Here is an 18,704-nt window from a genome sequence, read left to right on the forward strand (position 1 = left end):
CACTTCCAGAGTTTTCCTTCAGGTTACAAGAAAGTTGCAGAAGGTAGCCAGGCTCTAGCTGCCTTGAAAGAATCCCAGTGGAGAGGGCAGCCCCCAGGCTGGAGGAGACCACAGGGGTGCACCTCTAAAGCAGGAGAGAAGGAAGGTTCCAGGAACTGAACCAGGGGAAGCCTCACCTGTGAGGGAACTGCAGAGTGGGCATCCCCAGAGTGGGCCCCCCCCCCAAGAACCCACCACTGCATCTGGCCAAAAAGCAAGTGTTGGGCATCTGCCCTAAAGAGGGTTGAAAGCTGGATGAGTGCACAACAGTCGGGGCAGGGTGGGGCTCCATCCAGGTTTTTGCTCCCTTTCCTCTGACGCCTGGGAAAGCAGTAGCCATGTCTGGGTGAGGCCTCAGTTAGGGAAAAAGAATACCCCTCTAAATTGGGTACCAGCTTAATTTTTTTAATTAAATTTTTTCATAGCTGGGAAAAAAAAAAAAAAACTGTTCTAACACCTGAAAGCAACTACAAAAGCTCTCTAGTTCTTGGGAAGGGAACTCTATAAGATAGTAGGAAAAAAACGTTTTCTTGATTTATACCCTCTCAGGTCCAGTTCTTTCAATAAATTTATTTACATACATTTACATAACTTTAATAATTCTGATTCAAAAGACAAAACAATTGAAACAGTATCCCCCCAAAAGATTATTATACCTAGTAATATAAAGAAGCTACATTGTTTGCAAATATTTTCTCCCATTCCATAGGTTGTCTTTTTGTTTTGTTTATGGTTTTCTTTGCTGGTAAAAACCTTTTAAGTTTAATTAGGTCCCATTTGTTTATTTTTGTTTTTATTTCTATTACTCTAGGAGATGGATCCAGAAAAATATTGCTGTGATTTATGTCAAAGAATGTTCTGCCTGGATTGTTCTCTAGGAGTTTTATAGTACCCAGTCTTACACTTAGGTCTTTAATCTGTTTTGAGTTTTTGTATATGGTGTCAGAGAATGTTCTAATTTCATTTTTTTTTTTTGCATTTTTTGTAGCTGTCCAATTTTCCCAGCACCACTTATTGAAGACTGTCTTTTCTCCATTGTATATTCTTGCCTCCTTTGTAATAGATTAATTGACCATAAGTTTGTGGGTTTATTTCTGGACTATCTACCCTATTCCATTGATCTATGTGTCTGTTTTCATGCCAGTACCATACTGTTTTGATGACTGTAGCTTTATATTATAGTCTGAAACCAGGGAGCATGATTCCTTCATCTCCATTCTTCTTTCTCAAGATTGCTTTGGCTATTCAAGAGATTAATTTCCAAAATACACAAACAGTTCATGCAGCTTGATATCAAAAAAAAAAAAACCTAATCCAAAAATGGGTAGAAGATCTAAATAGACATTCCTCCAAAGAAGACATACAGATGGCTAACAAGCACATAAAAAATGCTCAATATCATTAATTATTAGAGAAGTGCAAATCAAAACTACAATGAAATATCACCTCACATCTATCCAAATGGCCTTCAAAAAGTCTACAGATAATAATGCTAGAGAGGGTGGGGGAGAAAAGGGAACCCTCCTACACTGTTGGTGTGCATGTACATTGGTGCAGCCACTATGGAGGACAGTATGGAGGTTCCTTGAAAAACTTAAAATAGAGTTACTATATGATCCAGCAATTCCACTCCTGGGCATATACCTGGAGAAAGCTCCAATTTCAAAAGATACTTGCACTCCAATATTCACAGCAGCACTATTTATAATAGCTAAAACATGGAAACAACCTAAATGCCCATCACAAATGACTGGATAAAGAAGATGTGGTATGTGTGTGTGTGTATAGATAGATAGATAGATATAGATGTAGATAATGGAATATTACTCAGCCATAAAAAGGAATGAAATAATGCCATTTGCAGCAACACGGTTGGACCTAGAGATTATCATACTAAGTGAAGTAAGTCAGACAGAGAAAGACAAATATCATGATATCACTTATACGTAAAATCTAAAAGCAAAATGGGCAGCCTCCCTTGACCTCTGACCTGCCGGCAGCCCTCCAGCCAGAGCTGTGAGGCCAGGAAGCCAGAGTCCGGCCCCCGAGGCAGAGTGGCCGCCATGGTCAAGTACCTGGCCCAGATCATTGTGATGGGCATGCAAGTGGTGGGTAGAGCCTTCCCCTGGACCCTGCAGCAGGAGTTTGCAGCTAGCTGGGCAGCAGCTGACACCCGGGGTCACACAGGACACCAGTCTGCCACTGCCTCCAACCTATCCAAGAGGCACAGCAGATTCTCAGCATCTCCAAGCTGAGCCCCGAGGAAATCCGGAAGAACTAGGAACACCTGTTCAAGGTGAACGATAAATCCGTGGGTGGCTCCTTCTACCTGCAGTCAAAAGTGGTCTGAGTGAAGGAGCCCCTTGATCCAGGCCCAGGAGGACAGAGAGAAAGAGCAGACGCCCAAAACATGACCACCTGGCTCCTCCCACCCCACCCGACCTGCTGCCTCTAATTTGTAGCTCTGTAATAAATGTCTTTTCCACAATAAATAAATAATTTAAAAAAATTTTTAAATGCTGCAAATGAATTTGTTTACAAAACAGAAACAGACTCAAAGACAGAGAAAACAAATTTATGATTACCAAAGGGGAAAGGTAGGGAGGGATAAATTAGAAGTTTGGGATTAACATATATAAAATAGATGACCAACAAGGGCCTACTGCATAGCACAGGGAACTATATTCAATATCTTTTAATAACCTATAATGGAAAAGAATCTGAAAGAGAATAAATTAATATATATATTATATGTATATAAAACTGAATCACTTTGCAGCACACCTGAAACACTGTAAATCAACTATACTTCAAGAATATTAAAAAATTAAATTATACAAACTTATTTATAGTTATATAAATAATATAAACTTAATTCATATTAAAATAAAAGTACCCAATACTCAAAAAAAGAAACTACATTCTCCTCAAAACATTTAAGATATATACACTAAAACTTTAATTGATAGTAATATCTCACACGTTATTTTTCTCTTTCTCAGGTAAACAGTTGAGCTTCCCTCTTCCCTTTTCCCAGATTCTCCCATTTTTAACATACTTCTTCTAATTAGTTTAATGAGGGTAAAGAAAAAAAAGGACAAATAATAAAGATAGGAGTTTGTAAGTTTAGAAAATTAGTACAATTTCTAAATTCACAGGGGATAGGAGTTATAATAACTTGGTTATAGAGACATTCTCATACAACAGTGAATTCATCTGATTTTCTATGCAGCACTATATCCCATGCCTTGCTGGGAGGACATATGGCCTGAGAACAGAAGGTTTATATGCCATATACACATAGGGACTTAGACTATATCATTTTCAACAATGCAGCTTCATGAAATCAGCCCTCACCAAGCTCCTTTCTCAACACGGCTTCATATTCTTGCTGCAATCAGCAAATGTTTTACCATTCGGATATAAAATTCTCCACTAAGAAATCCTAAATCATTTGCAAATTGCTTCCATAACTAGACCCTAAATTGGGCCTTCAATTTTTTTTTCCTCTCCATAAAATTCAGTTTTCAAAAATGAGTATAGTTTATTTTCTTTCCTAATGACTACTTCCAAAATCTCTGCATGCAGGCTATTTTAGTTCAGCTGAAACAGGTGGCTGGAGCCAGAAAAATTGGGGCCTAGGTCTCCTGCCCCTTGAAACCTGTCTCCTCCCTGGAAGCAGCTGCCCTGCTAAGAGTAAACCAGGAACTCTCTCCACTAAGAATACAATTCATCAGTGACTGACTTTTGATAAATGCATGCAAAATCTAGAGTACACAATTAAAATTAGACAAAAACTGGACAACACAGTAAATCAATTTTTGTGAACTGTGTGTGATCCTAACTACAAATTATTCCAGAAATATATAAATGAATGAAGAAATCAGAGATGACTTCATATAAATTTTCTGATACTCTTAGTTACACTTTCCACATCACAAATTATTACAAAACTTAGTGCCTAAAATAACTATTTTATTTGGGGCAGTATTTTGTGGATCAGGGATGTAGGAAGGGCTTGGCTGGGCAGTTCTCAATTGAGGTCTCTTAGGAGATGGCAGTGAGATGTGGGCTGGGGCCCGAGTCAACTGAAGGCTCTACCAGACTGGCCATCTGAGACGTCTTCCTTACCGGGCCGGCAGTTGAAGCTGACTGCTGCTGGGCACTGAGCCAGGGCTGGCCAGAGTGCCAGCACACAGCCGCTCCCACAAGGCAGTCTCAGGGCTAGACTTCCTCACAGCTACCTCCCTGGAGTGAGCATCCCAAGAAAAACTGGAGGAACTTCATGGCTCTTTTTTAAACAAGCTTCAGAAGTAACCCAGCATTGCTTCCATTGCAATCTGTTGCTTCCAAGCTAGCTACTACAGATAGCCCAGATTCCATAGGAGAGGACATAGATCCCACCTCCCCATGGGAAAAATGTCAAAGAATTTGAGGACATGTCTAAAACTGCCACATTTCAATCCATCTATTATAATGAAACAATCCCTCTCTCTCCCTGTACAGTAACTGCCCACCATGCAAAAGAAAACTCCTGCAATTACATTACCCTTGAAAAATCCTTGCTGAAATGTAAGGCATTTGAAAATACAAGATTGAATTATTCAGTGTAAGGCAAACAGTTTTGGTTCTGGTTTGATTTGGGGGAGGCAGGGAGTGAGGGGAGTCCACAGATACATTGGCTAATTTTCACCTGGATGATCTAAATGGAATTTAAACATTTTTTAATGGGTTTGACACTTTCACTGAAACTGAGCCATTTCTATGAATAACTCAACAAATGAATTTGGTTCTAAGACATGGCTTAATTAGCATTTTGACACCACCCATTCAAACAAATTTTCCAAAAAGAGCTCCATTCTATTAACTATAAAATAATGAACTGCTGGGCTCCTGATAATATAAAGGTCAATTAAGAGCTTCTCTACCCCTTACGCAACGCACAAGGTACTTGGCTGTCATTGTTTTTCCACTGCTCTGAAGTTATCTTGCTTTGCATTATCTTTTTCCCAGGCAGACCAGAAGCTCTTAGTAAGAGGAATTCACCATCTTTCCAACGGAACTTCTAATTTAAGGGTTGAGGCATTTCTAAAACTCACTTTCCATCCACAAGGAATCTCATACTCCATCCTTCCTGTCCCACTTGCCTGTATATGGTTCACATCTAATAGGTTGTAAATGTCTTTGTTCACTTGTCTCTCTCTCCTATTAAACCATAAACTTTCTCAGTGACAGGAATGGAGCTTTAGTCATCCTTCCATCCCCCACAGTTAGAACATAGAAGATGCTTAACAAACATTTGATGATTTTATTCTTTCTTTTTCTTGTAAAGGAACTGTTTCTGAAGTCTTAAAAAATGTATAAGTACATACTGCTTAGTTAAAGGAATGTTGATTACCAGGAGTTTTCAAACCTTCCAGTACTGTTTTGGTAACCCAAATCAGTGGTTCTCAATCTAAAGATTGAGGCACATTGAAGATCTCTAAAAAGTCTAAGTCCTAACCCCAGAAATAGCAATATAATTGGTCTGTAATGGGACTCAGGCATCCATAGCTTTTAAAACACCTTTTATTTTAAAATAAATTTAAACTTACATAGAAGTTGCAAATTGGAACTGCCTCCCCTAATGTTAGCATCTTACAAAACTGTAGTATACTTATCAAAACTAAGGAATGAACGTTGGTACAAAACTCTTAACCAAACTACAAGGTGATTCAGATTTTACCAGTTTTGCAGGAATGTCCTTTTTTTTGTTCCAGTATCACAATCCAGGATCCCACATTGCATTTAGCTGTCCTATCTCCTCAGTCTCCCCATTTTGTGATGGTTCCCATCCTTCCCTTGTCTTTCATGACCTTAACATTTTTTAAGAGTACTGGTCAGTTGATTTGTAGAATGTTCCTCAATTGGGAGCATTTTTAAAATGATTATTAGATTAAGGTTTTTCATTTTTGCCAGAATACTACAGAAGTGGTCTGCCCTTCTCAGTGCCTAATATTAGTAGGTATGTTATGTTAAATATATCTCATTTCTGCTGATGTTGATGTTGTAAAATGATACAGCCACTTTGGAAAACAATTTGTCAGATTCTTAATTTAAACATCTACTTATCATATGATCCAATCATAGATATTTATACAAGAAAAATGAAAGCCTATACCTATATAAAAACTTGTACATGAATGTTCATAGTAGCTTTATTTGTAATAGCTCCTATTCAGATGTCCATCAAGAAATGAGCTGATAAGCAAATTTTGGTTTTTCCATACAGTGGAATACTACTTAGCAATAAAAAAGAACCACTGATACATGCAACCTCTCTCTGGTAGAATAAGCCAGACCAAACAGTATATATTGTATGATTCCATTTCCACAGAATTATAGAAAATGCAGACTAATCTGCAGTAACAAAAGGCAGATTGGTGGTTGCCTGGGAATGTCAGAGAAGGGCAGAAGGAACAGTTTACAAAGGGGCATGAGGAAAACATATGGATGTGTCCTTTATCTTAATTGTGGTGATGGTTTCACTAGTATATACATATGTCAAAACTTATTGTATATTAATCATATCTAATAAAGAGGTTTTTAAAAAGAAAGACTTTACAGGAAAACAAAACTACAGTCCCATACCCCTCATGAACATAGCTGAAACAAGAACCATAAACCTGATTCCAAGTTCCCTCACTCAGAAATTTGAATTTAATTGGGAAGTGATATGACTGGGATATCAAGATTTTTTAAAAGTTCCTTATATGATTTTAAATACAGCAAAATTTAAGAACAACCATTCTATTCCATGACCCTAGGCTGCACCCCCAGCCCTGGAAAATCACTTAAACTAATGCCCAGGGAACCACATTGGAAAAATATGAGTGGGCAATGTAAATCCATCATCACTTCCAGAAAACAGCCAGAAGTACCTAACATTGATGGCTAATCAGTAGTATCACCTTAGTGAAGTGAAGGATAACTTTATTAGAAAACGATCAAACAAACCCAGAGGTGGGATGCTGAGAGTTCAGTGCCAGTGCTAACAACTGAAACGCATGTAGCCATAGCTGCAGCATGTAAGGAGTGAGTAACTCAGAAAATGAAGCTTTCTGAAATGCCCTGATGAACAGGGAAAGGTGAAAGGTCCAAGATAAGCTTTAAAGAAAATCAGGGGAAAATGCAGAAGTTTTAGACAAGGGATCTGGAAGTAAAGGAAGTCAACAACTTGAATTATCCCTCTTAAAGGCACTCTCTGTCAGTAGGAGCTTATGTTTACTTTCATTTGGTGCCTTCTATATCTTTTCTATTGTATAGTATTTAATATGGTTTTAGTTTTTTATCTACTGTTTTATTGTTCCTTTCTTCAAAAAGATATCTGAAATTCTTTTCCTTCTTATCAGCCATGCAAATAGTTGTGCAGTTTTATGTTTTGGTTTACTGGTTTATGAATTTTAAGGATTTAGGGCTTCTTTTTGAACTCTTTTTACCATAAGAATGTTTACATTCCTTTTCCCCAACTAGTGCTTATTGAAGGATGTGGGGGAAAGAGTTCACTGTGCTCAATCCCCAGCTGTTTTCTTCCAGCCACTCTGATAAGGCCCAACAGAATTCCTTTAGGAACAAGAGACAGAAATTGTAGATTTCAGTCATCTGTCCCTCTCTAATGCTGACTAACATTTGTCCCGAATTCCATTGGAACACTTCATAGATAATGATAAATCTGCATGATTCTAACTGAATACTTGGCAACCTCACTATTTTTTACAGTTAAGAACCCAAGAGGGAGGCAAAAACAATTCCAGATCATGTTTGACTTTCAACCGAAATGCAAAAACTAAGGGTGCCAAAATCTCTAAGTTTTGTATGGATCTTTCTTGACTTATGAAGGGGTTACATCCTGATAAAATCATCTAAACTGAAAATATTGTTAAGTCAAAAATGCATTTAATACATCTAATTAACTGAACATCATAGCTTAGCCTAACCTACCTTAAATGTGCTCAGAACACTTATAATAATTAGCCTCCAGTTGGGCAAAATCATCGAATACAAAGTCTATTTTATAATAAAGTGTTAGATATCTCATGTAACTTATCGAATGCTGAACTGAAAGTAAAAAACAGAATGGTTCTATGGGTACAGAACGGTTGTAAGTGTATAGATTGTTTACTGTCATGATCATGCAGCTGACTGGGAGCTACGGCTCACTGCCCCGCCCAGTGTCACAAGAGAGTATCTACTGCATCTCACTAGTCCAGGAAAAAGTCAAAATTCAAAGTATGGCTTCTACTGAATGCAAATCATATTCACAGCACTGTAAAGTCAAACTACAGTAAGTCAGGGACCACCTGTATAAGGAAAAACTTTAACATCCTTTATTTACTCCAAATGGCAAAAGCGCAATTTTATTTTTTTAATTCTTTATAGCTGGGATACCCTTTAACTGGAGATGGTGCAGGACTCTTTTTCTGAGGAAATGAAATAAAAGAGCTCAGATCTACATTATTTTATACAGAAATATACCAGGTAACATTACAAATTAAGACATGGATCAAAGATGGCTCCTGAATGTTTGTACCATTAGGTGGTGCCAAAAAAAAAAAAAAAAAGGACTCTGGTTCTACATGGCCACATTATTAAGAAGAGAAAGTAGAACTTCCAGGCTCTCACTGATGTGTGGGGTGCAGCCTTGATGAATGAGATGAAATATATTAGAGTTTCTGGAGAGAATTTGGTGACCAGGAGAGAGAATGGAAGGTTTTACCACATAGATCTTGAACACAGTTTGCTAGACATGAGGGTCACGATAATGAGAACATGAGAAAAAAATTCACAAGGAATGGTGTGTGTCATTACTTACAAGCATGAGGACAACTCAAATACAGAGAATTGCAAAGGAGATTTGTGCAGCAGGCACAGTCATGGCCAAGGTCCCATATAGAGAGGATAACCCTATAATTTAATATCCAAACAGGACACTTTTGAGAGTAAGAAGGCACAATTAATAACTGCTCAGGAACAACAGGCATAATCAGGACTAGCCTGGGTGAATCAGGATATATAATTCCTTACAGAGAGCAGAGGGCAATGAGATTAGAAGGAAGAGGGCAATGGAAAGACCAGAATCTCTTGAGAAGATACTTAAATTTGATGTGACGTGTTACTGGAAATTACTACAAAAGAGGTCATGCAAAATGAAGAAAATGATATTTCTTGTGTGTGAATGCTGATTTCAGATGAAGATAGACTAAAGACAAGGAAACTGGCAAGGAGGTTGCTAAAGGCAGCAAGCTGGAAGCTCTGCAACTGTAGAATGAAAAGATGCCAACAGTGGATTTGGAAATATCTGAAAAAAATACAGGATGGACAGTAAATTGATTGTTGGCCAGTCAAGCAAACCAATACAGTGACATAACCAGCAATGTGGGGATGGGGAAAAAGTTCAAAAAAGAAACCTGGAGAAATGTCAACACAGATAAAGATGCTTGGGAAGTACATGCAAAAAATACACGCATGTAGATAGAATATAAGGCAGAGAATTAGAAGAGTCCAGGAAAGCGTGAACAAAAGGAGAAATAAAAGAAGTATGAGGGTGGTGAAACAAGCACAGAAACTTTGAAATCAAGAGCATCCAAGATGAAAAGGTGGTCAGAACAATGTCAAGACTGAAAAGGAAAAGAGAGTAGGTTTGGCTTGAGGGACATTATGGAGAGGTTTCATTGAACAACTGAAGCCAGAGATTAATTTTTGGTTAATGTGATTTTAAAAAATGAGAGCTATTGCAGTTCTTTGAGAAATACCTGCAATCTCTTCCATGTGATACAAGGAATCGATTGGAAATATAACTGAAAAATAGGGATTTTATAGAATTTTGGAGAAAATGCACGATGGCTGCTCTTCTGTTGCAGTTATTTATTGCTGTGTTCAACATGCAAATTACCTTATTTTATCTGTTCTGATACTCTCATTCTTGGTAATGTGGAGCCCTCCTTGCTGTACTGATTTATAATTTTGCACTCAATTTTGACTTCAGATTTCTATTAGTCAAGCTTCAGTTCAGTCAAACCCCACCCAAGCTAAAATATTTTAAACCATTACTCCTTTATGACTAGATTCACTTTTCCACTGTTGATATAATTCGAGGAAGTATTGAGTAGAGAGTAGTCACTCTTACTGAGATTATAGAGCTGGGAAAAAATGGAAATATCCTTGGGCAAGTTCTTCTAATGATCTAGAATCTTTTGAACTAGGTCTCTCAGTCACCTGTGAAATACAGGTGGGGGGAAAATTCCTCTTTTCCTAAATTTCTTGATACCTGAAGCTGTGTAGACTTGCTTTCTAATTAATTCTAAATTTTCTTGAAAATTAGGCATAGCACCTGAAATTTCTGTGTTCATAATGTTATCTGATGGGACACCTATTATATGCAGAATTTACTGATTGTCTTTTTGTCCTTAAATATAAATTGAATTGTATTCTGATTAATTGCCTTCTAAATGAACTGAATTTGAAGTAAAGAATTCTAACAACCCTTCTTGTTGGCTTAATTCTCATCTTTTTCTATATAAATGTGTTCTGATTCAGGGCCCTACTTGCCTCGAACTTTTGTATAAATCAGAAAAACACCTTTCCTACAACCTAAATGTTCACCAACAGATGAATAAAGAAAATGTAGCCTATTTATACAATAGAATACTACTCAGCCATAAAAAATAATAAAATAATGCCATTTGCAGCAACATGGATGGACCTGGAGATTGTCATTCTAAGTGAAGTAAGTCAGAAAGAGAAAGAAAAATACCATATGATATCATTTATATGTGGCATCTAAACATAAAAAAAGACAGAAATGAACTTATTTACAAAACATAAACAGATCACAGACATAGAAAACAAACTTATGGTTACCAGAGGGGAAAGGGGGTGGAAAGAGATAAATTGGGAGTTTGAGATTTGCAGATACTAACTACTACATATAAAATGAACAACAAGTTTATACTGTATAGCACAGGGAACTATATTCAATATCTTGAAGTAACCTATAATGAAGAAGAATATGAAAATGAATATATGTATGTGTATGTATGACCAAACATTATGCTGTACAACCACAAGTTGATACAACATTGTAAATTGACTATATGTCAGTTAAAATTAAAAAAAAAAAAAACAAAACCTCTTCCTGAACACTTTCCTTCAATCTGTTGGAACAATATCATAATAAATGTGAACATTTATAATGTCTTTGAGTTGAATGGTATCCCTAAAATTGTGTAGTACATAGCTTGTACAACCATACACAGCAGCCCTGGGAAGCTGTCCCTAGTGCCTGCCTCCCTCTGCTCCAGGGCACAGAGTCACCTAGATGAGGTAAGACGTGGACCTGAGGCCCAGAAGAATGAGACAATTCTTCCATAAAACCTCATAACATATGGTGATAAAAACCAAAGGGAGAGACCTAACTTCCTGGCACTTAGAACCGGGATAACCTGAATCTCTATCAGTAATCCTCCCAGAGCTTCCAACCTCCCACTCAGCAGTGATGCCCCAGCACGCCCCAGGAGGGATGACATCAACATCACCTCTGCTCAAGGCTGAGGCTCAGTTAGGGAAGCAGCCTTGTTCTGGTAAGGAATTTCATTTTCCGACAGTGTTTCTAAGAATGGTCTATACTTATACACACACAGAAGCTGGTGATACCTACCTACCTACCTACCCAGATTTTAAGACTCTCAAAAGGGATAACCTGTAAGAACATTTTGTTAACTATAAAGTGCTGTGGCCAGGTAAGTTGTTATAACCTTAAAACACAACGACATTTAACAAAAGGCAAAAAAGGCAAAACTGACTTACAATTAGTGGGAGGAGAGGTTTGGGTGGGGCTCACCCTAGGGCTTGCTCTAAGAAGACAGTGCCAGTGCCACCCTCTCTCTGCTCCTGTTACTGCAACAGGAAGACATAATCTCCCCAAATAACCTGACTGCTGGCTCCCCAAGTGAGATGCATCCCATCCAAACACGTACCCGGCTCCACGCAGCTACTCTGAAAAAAGAATACTTTAAATTTATGCAGCACCTTTCATCTAAGGATTTCAAAATATATTTCAGTCAATAATTAAGTCTTATAGCATCCAGTCAGCCTCCTAAATTTTAAAGAAGTTGCAGAACTTTAAGGCTAAAGATCAGTGCCTGGATGGAAATAAAATATCAATAAAGTTCATTCCTCTTCTCAGGTGCATTTGATCATCTCATTTTATCTTTTTTTTTTCCCCCTTTGTGAAGTCATTATATATGAACTGGATTGGGAACTAAGAGCCTTGACACCGTGGACAAGTATTACAGACTGGAGCCCGTGCTCTGGCTTTGCAGCTACCTGGACATGTGGCCAAGGTGAACCATTTTACCTTCCTAGGCCTTAGTTTGTGCACACATAAAGGACTTGCGGCCACTGAGGTTAATGGTTAGAGCCTCCATAAGGAGGTAGATAGGAACTGATTCTGACTGAAAGGAAGATTAAATAGCAAACAGCTGCACTAAAATTCAAATGCATGTTCTCTGCAGAAGCCTTTCATCTTCTGTTCTGTATCTGGTCTTTGCCCCCAAACCTCTTAACCTGTCAATCTAATAGAAAGGAACAGTAATGAGACAGTGATGGATTGGTTCAAATGAATGAAGATGTAATCAGATCGCTGTTTTGAATATCAAACCCTTCACACAGAGTTACCAGATAATCTATCAACCTGATTTGATGACTACTAACATACCTGAGAGTCTGGTAGTACCGAGTTTTCCCTCAAGGCTACTTCTGGCTTTGTTAGATGCTCCTAACACTTAAAATTGCTACCCACTCAAGCAAACTGTCATGAGATATCTGAAAGCCTGCTGAATCTTCACAAATGTCCCTCATCCTTGGCTTCCCTTTGAAGTCAGGAGACAATAATGCTTGATTAGATTTATTTAAACTTCTCCCTGGGTCTTATCCTGTGTTGCTTTTGAAAGCCTCACATTGGATTTGTCCTGAAGAGGTAAAGGAATGAAGAAGGAAAAAAGGCTGAGAAAAGAAGTGGTTTATATGTATCCCTTCCTTCCAGAGACATGCTGCTGTTGCTATTAAAATACTGCTTTCACAGAATTATTTTCTAACCTAAGACTCCAAGCAGAAGCAGCCTGAAGGAATTCTTCAAATATTCAGTTCCTTTCAGCTATTAGGATGCCTCTTCTTTAGAAACCATAAGAGAGAATCAATGCTATTCTGAGGGCCCTCCTCCTATACAATTAGAATTATAATCCCAGGAAATTTTAAAGCAGTACTTGGACTTTTGTTTTAACTTTAAGCGCTGGCTATACCAGAAGATCAGTTCATGGCTGGGAGCTGACACTTAACCCCTGTGGGTCCCTCCACCTCCTTATCTGAAAGTTGATGGTGTAGAACCGAATGCCCTCTAAGATCTCCCTTTCCCCAAGAACCCAGGCACTTCAGAGGTCCGGGTGGGAGGGTGGTGGTTTAGAGTGCAGGCCCTTGGGTCAAACTGCTTAGTCTGGACTCTGGGCTCTGTCAATTCCTTGCTCTAATTTCTGTAATTTGTTCTTTATTCTCTCCCCAAACATGGCCCCCGTGTCCATCAAACTACTCAGATGCAAGTGTAGTGAATCCATCCCCAAATAGGTCTTCTCCCTTCCGGTCACCAGATTCTCTCCAAAAATCTCATCAAACCCCCTCCTCATTTAGTTCAACATCCCAGGGCTGCACCACATACAATCGAACAGGCAGGGTCTGAAATACTGAAAGACTTCTTATCAAATTGCCTACATGGAGTTGGACAGTATCTATTCATAAATTCAGGGTACTGTCAATAACCTGTGGATCACAGTGAAAGTTCAAGTTGGAAGTTCAATCAGCAAGAGATAAGAAATGGGACACTATTTAAAATCAAAATGAAGATGATCATTTATTTCACCCATTCCTTCATTGAAAAAAATAATCCTTATTTATTTTCTGACAATTTTCTGCTTGATCCTTGTGGTGAACAGACCTGAAGTGGCACTCTTGATTGCTGCCCTGTGGTGTCTACACCCTTGCGTGGTCCCCTTGCCCTTGAGTGGAGGTGGGACCTGTGACTAACGTCTTACCAATAGAATATAGCAAAGGTGACAAGGTTTATATGATTACATATATGTGATTACATTACATAAAATTGTAATGGCCTTCCTACTAAGAGTCTCTCTCTTCATTCCTGGAAGCAAGCAGCCATGTTTGGAAAGCCCACATGACAAAGGGCTGAGCCCTAACAGCCAGCAAAGAACTGAAAGCCTTCAATCCAACAGCCCACAAGGACTAAAATGCTGCTGATTATTACCTGAGCTTAGAATCGGATCCTCGCTTAGATAAGACCTCCAGCCCCAGCCAACAGTGATTACAGCCTTGTGAGATACTCAAGTGGAGGTTATCAGCTACACTGTACCTCAAATCTGGGTCCATAGAAACTGTGAGATAATAAATACGTGTTGTCTTTACCCACCATGTTTGTGTTGGGATAAGTAATACAATTCTCAGCTTAAACTTGAGTCCTGTCTGTTTCTTCCCTCTTAGTCAGCTCACGAGGATATAACAAAATGCCATAGACTGGGTGGCTTAAACAATAGACACTTACTTCCCACAGCTCTGGAGGCTGGGAAGTCCCAGATCAAGGTGTAGGGATATTCAGTTCTTGACGAGGGCCCTCTTCCTGGTGTGCGGACATGCATTTTTGCTGTATCCTCCGTGGCGGAGAGAAAAAGCCCTGGTGTCTATTCCTCTTCCTAGAAGGTCACTACCCCCATCATAGTGCGCCACCATCATGACATCATCTAAATCTAATTACCTCCACAAGGCTCTCCTCCTAATACCATCACATGGCGGGCAGGGGGGAGGGGGCGGTTAGGGTTTCAACATATGAATTTGGGGGGAATATAATCATTCAGTCCACAACACCTCTCTTCCTGTTTCTTCCTTTCATGCTTTAGCTCATTTTATTACCACTTTCTGAAATACCTTCCCTCTTTTCACTCAGATTCTTTCCATTTTTCCAGGCCAAATACAATTGGCTTTGACTTCTCTGGACTCTCATGGCACCAACTCTCATAGAACATCAGCATTTTAAAAGCTGAAATCTTATTCATTTTAAAATGTCACTACAGGTAGAATGGTGTTTGCTTTTTGAAACCTAAGTGATTAATAGAGTGCCTTTCATATAACAGAAACTCAAAATGGTTACTTCTAGGTTACCAAGGAAAATATTAGCGTTCCAATTTGTATTCATGAAAAGTACAGTGATGCATATTTTTAACAAAAACATTTAATTACTGTTAGAAATAAGTGTTAATAGCCCCTTAAATCAAACATATGTTTTAGGGACAATCTACAACTTGAAATCAGGTTTAATACTCCATTCATCAAAGATGTAAATATTCTTGTGGAAAGAACTCTTAACAAATGGGTGAATTAAAAATCGCTCTATAAATAACATTTTTTGTTTTGCTTATTATTTTTCCCTTTTGGAAATAAGTATTTGTTTCCAGAAGAGTACTCATTATAGATTCAAAAAGTTAAAATGTACACTTAAATTTCTGTCTTTAGAAATTATCTTTAGGAAAAAAGATAATTGCTTGCTTTAAAAATGGAGGATATTTTAAATAATTCATTCATATATACAAAAGATTCTTTAATATCTTAGTCTGTTAAAACTAACCCTCATTAAATTACTCATAGTAGTGAAAAAGAATAGTCAGACACTAAAATGTGGAAGTTTAAAATAACCCCAGGCACTGATGTTGTTTTCAGGGTTCACAGTGAGCTCAGACGGCCATTTGGCCTCTCTCCTTTGACCAGAGCTCTGAAACTACATGTGCTCCCACAGGGGTCTGTGGGAGGTGGGGTGACTCATCCAAGGATGCTCTTTTTCATATAAATATATTACAGCACTGCTGTGAGACTTAGACCAAATTGCCCTTGGGCAAGTCAGAAGAGTGGGAGCTTTGTCTGTATTTGTGGACTAAGAAACTACACAACGTTCATTCTAAAGAGGAGTTGAAACCAGATAAGGCCAAGGAAGGAGGAACTTTGAGTCCGATATGAAAAGAACTGTAGATAATCATTCATTTTTACTTTAAGGAAAGCCAAAATGAATTTGCCTTAGAAGAAAAAAAGGTTCACAATTTTCTGATGAGAAAAGAAGGGATAGTTTGCAATTCTAGTGTTTGACTCTATAGTTTCCCGACATTGTTTCTCTCTTTGCATTTTATCAGGCATACACAGTGTCAGACACAATAGAGGGAACAGACACGTGTGTGTCTATGTGTGAGTACAAACACACATATGTACACACATATATGTGCACAGGCATACATGCATATTTAGAGAGAGGGAGGAAGAAAGCGAGAGAATAAGAAGGGAAAAGTAAAATAACTTTCGCATGTCACCAATTTCATATATCTTTCCACCAGTTCTTTCAGGGCTGAAACCTACTCCCTTCCCCACCTACCCTCACCTCCCATATACATGTATTTATTTTATAGAAAGCTTAGAATTGTGTTACCAAGCTTGGATATATTATTAATAAAATATTAAAAGTAATTGGGGAAAAAGAGTTATTTGTAACCTTAAGGCTTATATACTGTTATAAGAACATACAATGTCATTTTTGAACTTGAAACAGACATGGAAACTCTAAAGGTTAAGGAAAAATGACTTTAAAACAAAAGACATACTTTTACAGTAAATATGACAAATACCCTTCACCTCCTGGTTATTAGCTGAGATCTAGTGTCACAGATCATTAGGTAGCAAATGCCATTCGTACTTGGAGGAGGAATCCGAGTGCTAATGCAGAGTAGCCTGTGGCTATTAAGAAAATGAATGGAGCCTGGAACATATTATTGGTTCCTCTTAGATGATGTAACCTTAGAAGACTCAGAAGTGTTATGTCATCAGCCGAAGAAAAATAACAAAACACATAATTACATGAATATTTTAATTTTCCCCAACTAAGTGTATCCACTATAATATGGCTTGTCAGGAGTATAAAAATAAGAATTTGAAGAAAATTGATGGAGGAAGTTTAACTCTTTAAAATCAAATTGTCGAGTGATTGAATGCAACCCAGATTATAAAGAAAACTTTCAAGATGGTCACAGATTAAGTAATGTCACAAGATTATTTGGTTTCCTTAATTCTTAATGGCTATGAGAAGTCCTGAGATCACTCATCCCATCTGAAGCTGATGAGAGCAAATCCAGACTATTCAACTGTTAAAATATCTTGCCATTTTTTTCTTTGCTGATGAAGTTGGGAGAACTTGGCTGCAGCTAGTACTTCCCGAGTCATTTGCCTCCATTAACTGCACTTTAACTTCCAGTAATTTACGTGGCATAAAATAGAGCAGAGCTTCAGCCTGTTCTGAATTCTACCATGAAAGATGAAGGACTGAGGAGAAAGAGAAGAGAGAGGTGAGAGGTTTGTAAAATGCACCAAAGCAGGCTTTCCTAGAACATTTGCCTTGGGGTCTGAAGATAAACCTATGCTTCTCTCCCAAGCTGGGCGAATGGCCCGGGGTTAAAAATCCCAGAGTATTCTGTTTCAGCTCCGGAAGCCACTAATGGGAAACCCTTCAATTGAGAACAAATGATTTGCAAATGAGCTATCACATTCTCCACTGTGGATAAGAATCAAAGACAAAAACAGTGATACGTTCTTTTTACTTTCCCGTTATCACAGGTATAAAGAAATTCCGAAGAAGCCTGCTCCGAGGTTAGGGCTGCGAGCAAAACATTGGAGGCTACACAGCTTATATATTTGTGCCCCAAATTGTCTCTCCATTTTCTCCTTTCAAATTCTTCTCCTCCCACTCCATCCTCCAAACCAACCCCACACAGAAACATATCTCAAATCTGCCCTTTGAATTTTTTATTAATATTTTCTACGTCAATGACTGATCCTTTTGCCACCATCAAAGCCTCACACTAAAGGGTTATCAATCCACTGGTTCAGTATCAACAACCTGCCAGAGCAGAGACTAGGTCTTGAAACGAGAGGAAAAGAAAGACAATTTATGTTTAATTTTGTTGATTGGGTGCACTGTTTAGCGCCAAGCCAGTTCTGGGAAAGCCCAGAGTCAAGTCTTCATTGCCAAGAGAAGTAGAGAATCCTTTCAAGGAAATAACTGAAGTCAAGTTGCTTTTACATCAGTCGCCGTACCAAATGATTTTAAGATGACATGGCAGAGTGGCAAGTTTACAGAATTTGAAGACCACATCCAAGTCCAAGGCAGAGACCACAGAAGTTTTGATGTTAAAAGAACTTAGGACAGACTAAACTCTCTCACTTCTAGTGATAAGCCTAGAAACACAAATGGATGATCTTAGTTTTCTTTTGCCCTGCTAGCTTTGCCCCTCACTAGCAAATGACTTCTTAAAAGTCATCAATTTTTAATTTTATCAAAGTAATTCAACAATGTGCTTTTGAAAAGTCAAATATTTCCAGAAAATGCAATGAAAACCAGTGTTCACTGCCACACATGGCCACACTAAGCCCTACTTCCCAAGGCAAATATTTGCAAAAAAAAAATAGCTCTTTTTTTTCTGACTTCCACCCCTGTGTTTCCAATTAATATAGTTATACATCATCTACCGACTTCCAAT

The 18,704-nt window shown here is 38.3% G+C and overlaps 1 pseudogene; it reads left to right on the top strand.

The window, feature by feature from the left end:
* The first annotated feature begins 2,016 nt into the window (after positions 1-2,016).
* On the top strand, positions 2,017-2,453 carry LOC116665340 (annotated as a pseudogene).
* Positions 2,454-18,704: the final 16,251 nt, after the last annotated feature.

Source organism: Camelus ferus, chromosome 8 (genome assembly GCF_009834535.1).
Source record: "Camelus ferus isolate YT-003-E chromosome 8, BCGSAC_Cfer_1.0, whole genome shotgun sequence".
Classification (NCBI taxonomy): Eukaryota; Metazoa; Chordata; class Mammalia; order Artiodactyla; family Camelidae; genus Camelus; species Camelus ferus.